A 10,499-nucleotide genomic window follows, 5' to 3' on the forward strand; every position below is an offset into this window, starting at 1 on the left:
TCCTGGGTTCTCTACCTGCTCTAGGAGGGGAGTTGGGTCTATGGCTTAGAGCAGAGGGAGGCTGGGAGCCAGGACTCCTGGGTTCTCTCCCTGTCTCTGGGAGGGAGTGTCCGAGGACTGCTACCTCCAGGTCCGTATTGTAGCCCCTGGCCTGGGGTGGGGCTGGGGGAGTCAGATTCCAGACTGAAAGGAGCAAGGGGCAGACTGCCGGGCTCACATACCCAGCGCTGAAATGCAGCCCAGCTCCCACGTCGCCGTCCCTGACCTAGCCAAGGCCATGCCCTCCACCTGAGGCCCAAATGCAAATCTCCCCGGGGAAGAGCCCCCCCGCTCCCTGAGCCCTGCACTGGCTCCGACCTCCGACACTGCGGCCCTTGTCGGAGCCGGTCACGACCCAGGGAGCGGAGAGCAGCCCCAATGCTGCCTGGAGACCCCACTGGGAAGCTGAAGGGATGCTGGGCAATCCAAGGGGTTACGACAAGAACAGACAGGGCAGTATGGGGGCAGGATCAGGCCCAGGGCCGGTGGGGGGAGGGGAAAGGATCAGGCTCAGTGGGGGGAGGATCAGGCCCCAGGGCTGCAAGGGGGGGTGGCCCAGAGACCGACAGGTGCTTTATCCTCAGCCCTGATCACCAACCCCAGCACCTGGCCATGACTGGGAGGGGGGGAGGGCCCCTGGGGCAGACAAGGCCCAGACCCCACACCCGGGAGGGTCTCAGATCCTGGTACCCGGGGCCAAGTGGCAGCAGGGCCTTGACGTCAGGGAAAGCTCTGGCCCATCCCACCCTGTCGCAATATGTACTAAAGTACAGGTGCGGTGCCCAGCCCAGCCAGCCACCCCATCCCCTGTCCCCAAGCAGCAGGGCAAGGGAGGGAAGCAGGAAGTTTGTGGGGAGGGTGCGTGCTGGACACTGTCGTCAGCCACCTCGTGCAATCCTCCCCCCGCACCCCGAGCGCGTGGAATAAAGTGGGCCGGGAGGGGGCCGGCGCAGGAGAGAGAGACGCGAGCAGGGCTCAGACGGGCGGCACCGCACGGCTCACAGGTGAGCGGGAGATGCTGGGAGAACGGTGAAGGAAAGAGGTGGGGAGAGAGAAACGGCTAGACTGAACGGAAAGAGGCAAGGAAACGGGCCACGGCTGAGCGTGAAAGAAAGACGCGAGCTGTATGAAAGGAAGGAGGGAGAATTCGAAAGACCGCCGCGTAGAATGACAAACAAGAAGGGAGGCTGCAGAGAGAGCGAAAGGGAGACCAGGAAAGCGGCCGCGGGAACCAGCTAGAGAGCGATGAGTAAGAAAGATGATAGTGACAGAAATGAGAAGCAAATCTCTCTCTCGCTCTCACTATAAAGGGGTAGGAAGAAAAGCCCCCCCCCCCTCCGTCCCCCCCGTCACTCCTGGGCTCGGTCCATGCTCTCTGTGCTGGCTGCTTTTAACCCTGTCCCTCCCACGCTGCTGGCTGCCCCACAAGCACCGGCGGGTCAGGGCCTTGTTGCTGCAGGGGAGGGAGGGGGCCCATGTGGATCCCCCCAAGGTGAGTCCCCCGGGCTCTGCAATTCTGAATGGGGAGGTGCTTAGCGGGAGAGTCCCGCTGTGGGGGGTCTGCAGAGACCAGGCAAGGCCTGGGGGGTCTCAGGGAGGGGGAGGGGCTGGGGGCAGGACTCCCCAATGGGGTTCGAGTGGCTCCCGGGCCAGGCTGGGCTCGCTGAGGGCTGGGGTGAATTGCCGACTGGCTGTTTTTTGGTACTGCTTGTGATTCCTTCCCTCCAAATGGCTCATGGCCCCGGCCAGCTTCAAACAGGGGCTTAGTATTGCGTCTGTTACTGTAGTCACCAGCTGAAATCAGGGCCCCGTCGTGCCAGGCGCTGCCCAGACGCAGAGCGAGAGACCAGCCCGGCCCCAAAGATCTGGCAGTCTAACTGCACTGGGGTGTGGGGAAACTGAGGCACAGAGCATGGCAGTGACTCAACACAGGGAGCCTGGGGTAGGAACTGAACTCTGGTCTCCTGAGTCCTAGCCCAGCCCTTCCACCCCCACAGCCCCAGCTGGTACATTGGTGACATGACCGGGCGTTCAGGGGATTTGCACGGAAAACTGGAAAATCCTGTTGCCGAGGCTGAAGCCTGGCTGGGAGCTTTAGCTGCCGGCCACATTCCTGCTCCCCCGATGGCCCGAGCTGGGGCTGACTCGTGGGCGTAACACTCGGGGTGACCAGATAACCGGGGTGCACAATCAGGACACTTTTTCTGTGGGGGGGGGGTCGGGAATAGTTGCGTATAGAAGCCAAAGCCCCTAATACTGGCTGGTCCCAATCATAGCGGGACAGCCGGTCACCCTACTAATGCTGCACTCGCCTGTCAGGGCGTCCAGGATCGGGCCCGGTCTCTATCCCGCTCCCTGCGGCTGGGTGTGATGGGGCTGAATGTAACTGACACGACCCCCCCGTCCTGTCCTAGCAGGACTTTAACTAGCCCCAGAGACGGGGCCCCCGACCCTTCCGGGGGACGGTTCCCCATCCAGCAGGGAGAAGCGGGGTCCCTGGCCCTTCCGGGGGACGGTTCCCCATCCAGCAGGGAGAAGCGGGGTCCCCCGACCCTTCCGGGGGACGGTTCCCCAGCCAGCAGGGAGAAGCGGGGTCCCTGGCCCTTCCGGGGGACGGTTCCCCATCCAGCAGGGAGAAGCGGGGCCCCCCGGCCCTTCCGGGGGACGGTTCCCCAGCCAGCAGGGAGAAGCGGGGTCCCTGGCCCTTCCGGGGGACGGTTCCCCATCCAGCAGGGAGAAGCGGGGCCCCCCGGCCCTTCCGGGGGACGGTTCCCCAGCCAGCAGGGAGAAGCGGGGTCCCCTGGCCCTTCCGGGGGACGGTTCCCCAGCCAGCAGGGAGAAGCGGGGTCCCCTGGCCCTTCCGGGGGACGGTTCCCCAGCCAGCAGGGAGAAGCGGGGGCCCCCGACCCTTCCGGGGGACGGTTCCCCAGCCAGCAGGGAGAAGCGGGGTCCCTGGCCCTTCCAGGGGACGGTTCCCCAGCCAGCAGGGAGAAGCGGGGTCCCCTGGCCCTTCCGGGGGACGGTTCCCCAGCCAGCAGGGAGAAGCGGGGTCCCTGGCCCTTCCGGGGGATGGTTCCCCAGCCAGCAGGGAGAAGCGGGGTCCCTGGCCCTTCCCGGGGCCGGGGGTGTTGGGGAAATCACATTTTCAGGTGATTCGTCAGCCGAAATGTGCTCTAACCAGATTCCCCCATCCCTGCATTCTTTGTCCCACGCCCTTTCGCTCACCTCAGAGCACCTGGCTCCAGCTTCCGCTGTCACCTTTGTTCCCGTCATCCCAGAGTAGGGGAGGGGGCAGAGAGGCACTGTTTAGAGCGCTGGGGTGGCCCTGGGTTCGAGTCCCTGTTGGACTGTGGGCGAGCCACGGAGCCGCTTTGGGGCCCCAGTGCGCAATGGGGATGCCCAGATACCAGAGTGGGGGCCTGGTAAGTACCTGCCATTAGCGACTGTATAGTATAGATACGATACGAGCCACTGGTGCTTTCCATCCATGGAGTTCAAAGCACTTCACAGAGGCAGGACAATCCCCCCATCCCTTTTACAGAGAGGGGAAACTGAGGCATGGAGCGGGGGAGGAATTGGCACAAGGTAATAGAAACCCTGACTGTGCGCTGACCACTAGATCCCATTCAGCTCCCAGAGCTGGGATAGAACCCAGGAGTCCTGGCTCCCAACCCCCCCCCCCCGCTCTAACCACTAGACCCGACGCCCCTCCCAGAACTGGGGGTAGCCCACTGCTCTCAGCAGTCTGCCATATCTGCCTTCCTGTAGGGTGATCAGCTGGGGACAGTCCCGATTTTGGGTCTTTTTCTTATATAGGCTCCTATCCCCCCCCCCCCCCCCCCAATGTTTCCCACCTGCCGTCTGGTCACCCTGCCTTCCGGGCAGTAACACAACGGTCGACTCCTGTCTATTACCCCTACACTCTGACCCCTCTGCTGCTAATGGCTCCCCTCGTGAACCGATCTCACCCCCCTGCAATCCTGCTGTCCCAGCCGGAAAGGGAGAGCTGCCCGCGGAAGCTGGCGTGTGGGACTGGGCACTCCCGAGCTCTAGAAAGGTTTTTACTGCTCTGGTTCCTGGGTGTGGAGCAGCTGCTGAGCAGCCAACACCCTGGGCAATCAGCGCAGCCTGTTACCAGGCAAGTCCCTTTATCGCAAGTGTAACAACTCTGAGCGCAGCACCGTTATCCCGGGCTTATCGCTGCGGAAGTGACACACCAAGGACAAGCTTGGCCCGTGTATCTGGCCCAGAACTAGAACCAGCGTCTTGCTGGGGCTCTGTGACAGGGAGTGACAGGGGCCGTGCGTCTGTGCGATGCAAGCGGGGCCTTGAGCACAGCCTGAGCCTCACGCTGCCCTCAGGGGCCGTCTCCCCTCGCTGTCCTTTAGCACCATCTCCCCATCCGAGCACCAGGGCCACCTCCTCCCAGCAGTTCTCCCCCCCACCCCGCTGCTCCTGCATAGCCCAGGCCTGACAATCTCACCCCGAGATCCCCGTGTCCAGCCTGTAGCTTGTGGTGGAGCGAGAGCAAAGATCTGAAGTCGAAGTACAGCGCCTGAGTGAGGGAGCAAACGCCCCGGGCCTGGCCCTGGCTAATCACCGTTCCTGATCAAAACCTGCCCTTTAGTCCAGTCCCAATGGGTGGGGTCCAGGGCTGGGGGATTATTTGGGCTGGAATAAATGGACCCTAAGAGCCAGAGGTGTTAACCCGACCCTGGAACCGGCCACCATGAACCTGGGGGGGTTGGGAGCCAGAGACTCTGCTCAGCGCCCCAGCAAAGAGCCTTGGAGCCTTTTATTAGAGACGGAAAAGCAGGGGCGGGGGAGGGTGGTTAACACAGTAAGGTTTTCATTTGAACAACAGCCCTGGGCCCCCAGCCGGGGAGGGGGTTCAAGCCCCGCTCTTGGACGCTTTGGGGTGGTGTTAAAGCCGGTGATAACTGGCCTGGTTGGGGGACAGGGACGGGCTGAGCAGGGCTGGAGCAGGTGTTGCTGTGGTTCCTAGATGACAAACACGCCGAAGGGGGAAGAACAAACAGGAACAGCAGCATTTATTGTCTTTGAAGTTGACTTTTCCTTATCACTGCATTACTGGATAAACACAGGCCTGGCACCAAGATCTGGCAAACACAGACCTGCGTCAGGCTGCTTAGGGTGGTGCTTTCTGTGGTCGCGGGCTCACCGCAGTGTTGCAAAAATCGCTATCAAAGCAGCCCCGTAGCAACCCAAAGGCACAAGGCGAGCGGTGGGAAAGAGGCGCTAGCAGGTGTGGAAGGAAATGGCCACCCGAGGGGCGAGGGAAGGGCTCATATGCCAGGGGGTGGTTGTCCTCTGGGTCGCCCGCTCTGGCCTGCTCTGCTCAGGCCAGCTCTTGGGATCGGGACAACAAAGGTCCAATGGTGAGGCCCCCCAGCCGGGCCAGGGGCAGCACAGCCCGTCCGCCCATAGCTTTGTCCATCCCTTAGGCCTCATTTCCAGCCCACCAATTCTGGCCCCGTGCTGCCCTCGTTTCCCAGGCCTGGTTTTAACACAGTCCCTGAGTTACCGCAGGAGGCCTTTGGCTTGCGCCTGACCGTGTCTCCCGGTGGCACCGTTTCCCATCGGCGACGGCGTTCGTTGCTCTAGGTCAACGTGACGCTTCAGGGACTTTTAGTCACTTTCCCGCGGTGGCGCTCACAATAGGACGTTAAATCTGTAGCCCCAGTTAGCATGACGGAGCTCGGTCAGACTTTTCCTCTCAACTGTGAGCTTAATCTTCTCCTGGATAAACCAGCTGGAAACCAGCGTCAGCCGCTCCGAGGCCCTGCAGAGGAAGGTGCCAGCGTTGGCCCTTAGCTTCTCTCCCTCCCGGGGGTCTGAGTTCCTCTCTCTGCAACACGCACCCAGCATTGCAGACAAGGTCTGGCCAGGGCCTTGTGTAACAGAACCACTGGAAATACCTTGCCTGCCAGCCTGGCTGAGCCTGCACTCACGGTTCCTAGCTGCCTTCTGCCCCTCGCCTCCAACAGTGGCCAATGCCTGATACTTGAGAGGAAGGGCAGAGAGGGAAAGGACCTGGCGTGGCCTCGGCCCACTGTGCCAACCTGCAAGGAGGGAGGGGAGGAAAGGGGAAGTTGGTCCCGCCAGCCGTGCCCCAGTCCCTCCCTTGCTCTGCCAGGAAGCATGAGCTGCAATTGCCCTTATCTTGGCCTGTGTAATCCCACTGAAAGGCCATAAAACTCATCCAGGCTCTGAGAGAGTCTCTGAGCTCAGAGGGCTGGTGGGAGCTTCTCTCTGTGAAATGGGAATGGCTCCGACCCACCTGACAAGGGTAAATACGCTAACCACTGCCAGGGGCCCAGAGGCTGTGGCCACAGAGCTTGGACAGTCTGATGACCAAAGGTTAATTAGCCAGCCAGAAGCTGGGACTGGGCGACAGGGGATGGATCACTTGATGATTCCCTGTTCTGTTCATTCCCTCTGGGGCACCTGGCATTGGCCACTGTCGGAAGACAGGACACTGGGCTGGATGGACCTTTGGTCTGACCCAGTATGGCTGTTCTGATATTCGTAAATAGAAATAGAATCCGCCACTGACAGCACGAAACTAAACAATGCCGCCAACGAACCAGCAAGGCAGCAGCCAAAGTAGATTGGAATCCAATAGTCTAACGCGTACCACATGCCGGTCCTGAAAGGGAATCCACGGTGGTGCACGTCCCGTTGGGTAGATAAACCCCAGCTACAGAACGTCACCAGGCCTCAGAGCGGGTTGGACGGTTTCATACTGAAACCACATTCTGGGGTAGTGTCTAAGCTATAACGTCAAGGCCGCTCGGCGTGTGACCCCCCAGCAGGAGGACACGGGACGTGGACTTTGACAGATAACATGCGCTTATCGGGCCAATAAGACACCTTTACAAGAAGATGTTTAGTTTTCGACCTGTGTCATTGTGAAACTCTTCGGAAAGTTGCATTGTGTAGGGGGAAAGTTCACGGCTCCATTTCAGATCCAGATCACGTCAACTGATCCCCGCTGTGTGGGCTCCTCTGTGCTAGTGTCAGAGTTTAAGGCCAGAAGGAACCATTAGCTCTGCACCTGTGTGTCACGGGATGTTACATTGCACCCAGTTACAGCCCTCAGGAGACAGTCCAGCAGTGCCCAGGCAGGGAATGTGCCCAGGTGACCACAGCAGGTGCCTCGCGCTGCAGAGGAAGGCGAACACCCCCCCTCGCTCCCCCAGATCACTGAGCTGGGGGAAATTTCTGCCCCAGATCTAATGATCCGTTTGAGCCTGAGCATGTGAGCGAGAGTCAGAGGCCAGGCTTCTGGACAGGAGTTTCTGGACCGCCTCAGGGCACCAGCCCACCCCGCCTGGTGGCCCAGCGCTGCTCTGTGGTGCTTCAGCGGATGGTGGCAAGTGAAACCCAACCCAGTGGTGCGTCAGGCACAACTCCTGCCACGCAACTGGCTGCGCCCCCTCAAGGAGGGTTGTGCTCAAAGTACAGAGCCACATGGGTCATTTCGCTGCGATCTGGGGCCGGGCTCAGAGCCCCGGTAGGTCACCAAAGGCGGGAGAGCGACGGGGAGGAAGGACTGATCCTGTCGAGGCCCCACAGAAAACACGCGGCAGTAGGGTGACCAGATGTCCTGATTTTATAGGGACAGTCCTGACTTTTGGGTCTTTTACTTATATAGGCTCCTATTACCCCCAGCCCCCGGTCCCGATTTTTCACACTTGCTGTCTGGTCACCCTACGCGGCAGCATCTGCAAAGGGTGGGGCCAGCGAAACACCTCCCCCCACCCCTGGAGGGCCGGGCTCCGGCTTGGGGAACCAGCGACATGGGAATTTTTCGCTTCCTGGCTCATGTCCAATGCTATTGCCCAGCCCGGCTGAGTGAGGCCTGATCAGAGACTAGGGTCGGTTCGTGGCGCCGCGGGCCACATGCTGCTGCTGAGCCGCGTTGCAGAGGCACCCACCGTTCCCTTGGTCACGCGCGCAGCCCCTGGCGCTTTCCTTCCTGGTGCCCTCAGCGCATTTCAGCTTCCTGCAGATTGTCACTTACCGGCCGCCCCAAGCTGGGACGCCAAGGGAAACTGACCCCCCCAGTGCAGCTCCCATACGTCTCGTGGCCCCTTTCCCCCATTGTTTGGTTCTGCGACTGCTTTTCTTGCAAATTATCCTGGGTTATTTTATTAGTGGTATTTATTAGGTGTATTACGGTAGCACCCAGGAGCCCCAGCCATGGCCCAGGCCCCATTGTGCTGGGTGCTGTACGTTATTTATTAGGTGTATTACGGTAGCACCTGGGAGCCCAGCCATGGGCCGGGACCCACACCAAGAACAGAGCGGGGGTCCCTGCCCCACAGAGCCTCCAATCGAAGTCAATGTTACCTAGCTGAGCTCTCCCCTCCACCCCCACCCCCCCCAGTGTCTCGGCGTCAGGCCAGGGCGGCAGTGGTGGGGGATGAGCAGTTTGCAGAAAAGCAGAAGCGGCTGCTGGGTTGTGGCGAGGTCTCACGGGAAGGGTGATGTCAGGGAAGTGGAAGTGGGCTCAGCGCACAGATCAGTGGAGGGGGCCGCGCAGGGATGGGAACGGTTCTGGTTCCACCTGACCGTTAAGAGCAGGTTCTGACAGGGAGCCGGCAGCCAGGACCCACCTCACCTGGGACAACTGGCCTTAAAAACTTCCGGGGAAATGGTGCACAGAGAAATACCGTGGGGTAAGCGGGGGGAGAGGAAATTGGAGGTGGGGCAGAGCTAAAGGAACAAAAGTGTTTCCCCTCCTCCCCAGCTCGGCCAGGGAATGAGGCTTTGGTTCCGCTCAGGTCGTGATGCGGGGCAGGCAGGGCTGGGCAGAGACTTTTGACACAGGTTCCGAAGGCCTGGCTCTCGGGCGACTGGTCTAGAGAGGCTGTGGGATCTAGTGGTTACAGGACACCTGCACCCTGGGCTTAGGTCCGGGAGGGAGTCGGCTTAGAGCAGGATGGGGCCTGGGAGCCAGGACTCCTGGGTTCTATGCCCAGCCCTGAGAGGAGATGGGGTGGGGTGTGGGGTGGAAGCCAGGACTCCTGGGTTCTGTGCCCAGCCCTGAGAGGAGATGGGGCGGGGTGTGGGGTGGTTGTGGAGGAGGGGTGGGAGCCAGGACTCCTGGGTTCTGTGCCCAGAACAGAGAGCTCTCAGTGCTGTCACTAGAACCCATGTGTGCTTGGTTCCCGCTCTCGCCAGCAGCGCCCCCCCAGGCAGTGGCACAGGCCCCGCTATTCCCCAGAGGATCGGGGCCCTCAGACACACCTGCCCCTCCCCTGCAGAGCAGCTCTTCCTGTCCCCTTTGCGGCGCCTGCTCGGGAGTGCCAGGGTCTCCTGGCCCCTCCGGGGCCTGGGCTGAGCCGCTGGGAGGGCAGGCGCTGGGCCTGATCCTGCAGGCGCGTTCCCCCCTGCCTGTGCTCAGGTACTGCCCCCGCTGGGCTCAGCCAGAAGGAAGAAAAGCTCGTGAGCGTCACTAGACCCGGAAACCCACAGACCCACCTACAACGCCTCCCCCTCCCCGCAGGAGGTGCAGGGCACCTGGGCATGAGCCCGCTCAGCCATCCCCTCCAGTGGCTGGCGGCCCCGGCTCACTAGAGGCCCAGCAGCCAACGCCAGCTATGGGGAGAGCGGGGAATGAGCCAACCTACAGCCAGCGGGGACCCAGCCCCCAACCTGGCCAGGCCTGGCCCTTTCCTGTCACCCCCTTTTCCCAGCTTCTGACCCTCAAATTCCTTGTTCCCTGGCAAGTCTGACCGGAGGCCCCCTCTTTGCTGGGAGGGAAATCGATTTCCTCCTATGCACCTGCTTGGTAGGAAGGGGGCCTAGTTGGTGGGGCACTGGAGGGGGAGCCAGGACTCCTGGGTTCTCTCCCTGGCTCTGGGAGGGGAGTGGGGTCCAATCAGGGCCGGCTCTGGCTTTTTGGCTGCCCCAAGCAAAAAAAAAAACAACGAAAAAACCAGGGCGGGCAGGGGGGGGGAGCGGGCGGGAGAGGGAGAGAAGGGGGCGGCAGGGCTACAGCAGGGGCGCTGCCACGCGGCCCCTCCCGCTGCGCCACCTCCTGCCGCCTGCCACGAGGGCTCCGCTCCGGTCGAGGACGGCCCTGCAGGGCGCTCTGGTTCTCAACAACAACAAAAAGCGGCCGTGCCGCCCTAGGATTGGGCAGAACGCCGCCTCCAACAGTCTGTCGCCCCAAGCACCAGCTTGCGCAGCTGGTGCCTGGAGCCGGCCCTGGGTCCAATGCTTAGAGCAGGGGGGGCCTGGGAGCCAGGACTCCTAGGTTCTGTCCCCAGCTCTGCACTGCCCCGCTGTGTGACCTTGGCATGTTTACCGTCTCCGGTTCCTGTCCCCACACTTGTCTATGTAGACTGTCTCTCACTGTGTCCGTACAGAGTCTGGCGCGATGGGGCCCTGATCTCAGCCGGGGTCTGGGCGGCGCCCGGCACGACGGG

The sequence above is a fragment of the Terrapene carolina genome, unplaced genomic scaffold, assembly GCF_002925995.2.
Source record: "Terrapene carolina triunguis isolate 2854851 unplaced genomic scaffold, T_m_triunguis-2.0 Scaffold833, whole genome shotgun sequence".
Lineage (NCBI taxonomy): Eukaryota > Metazoa > Chordata > Testudines > Emydidae > Terrapene > Terrapene triunguis.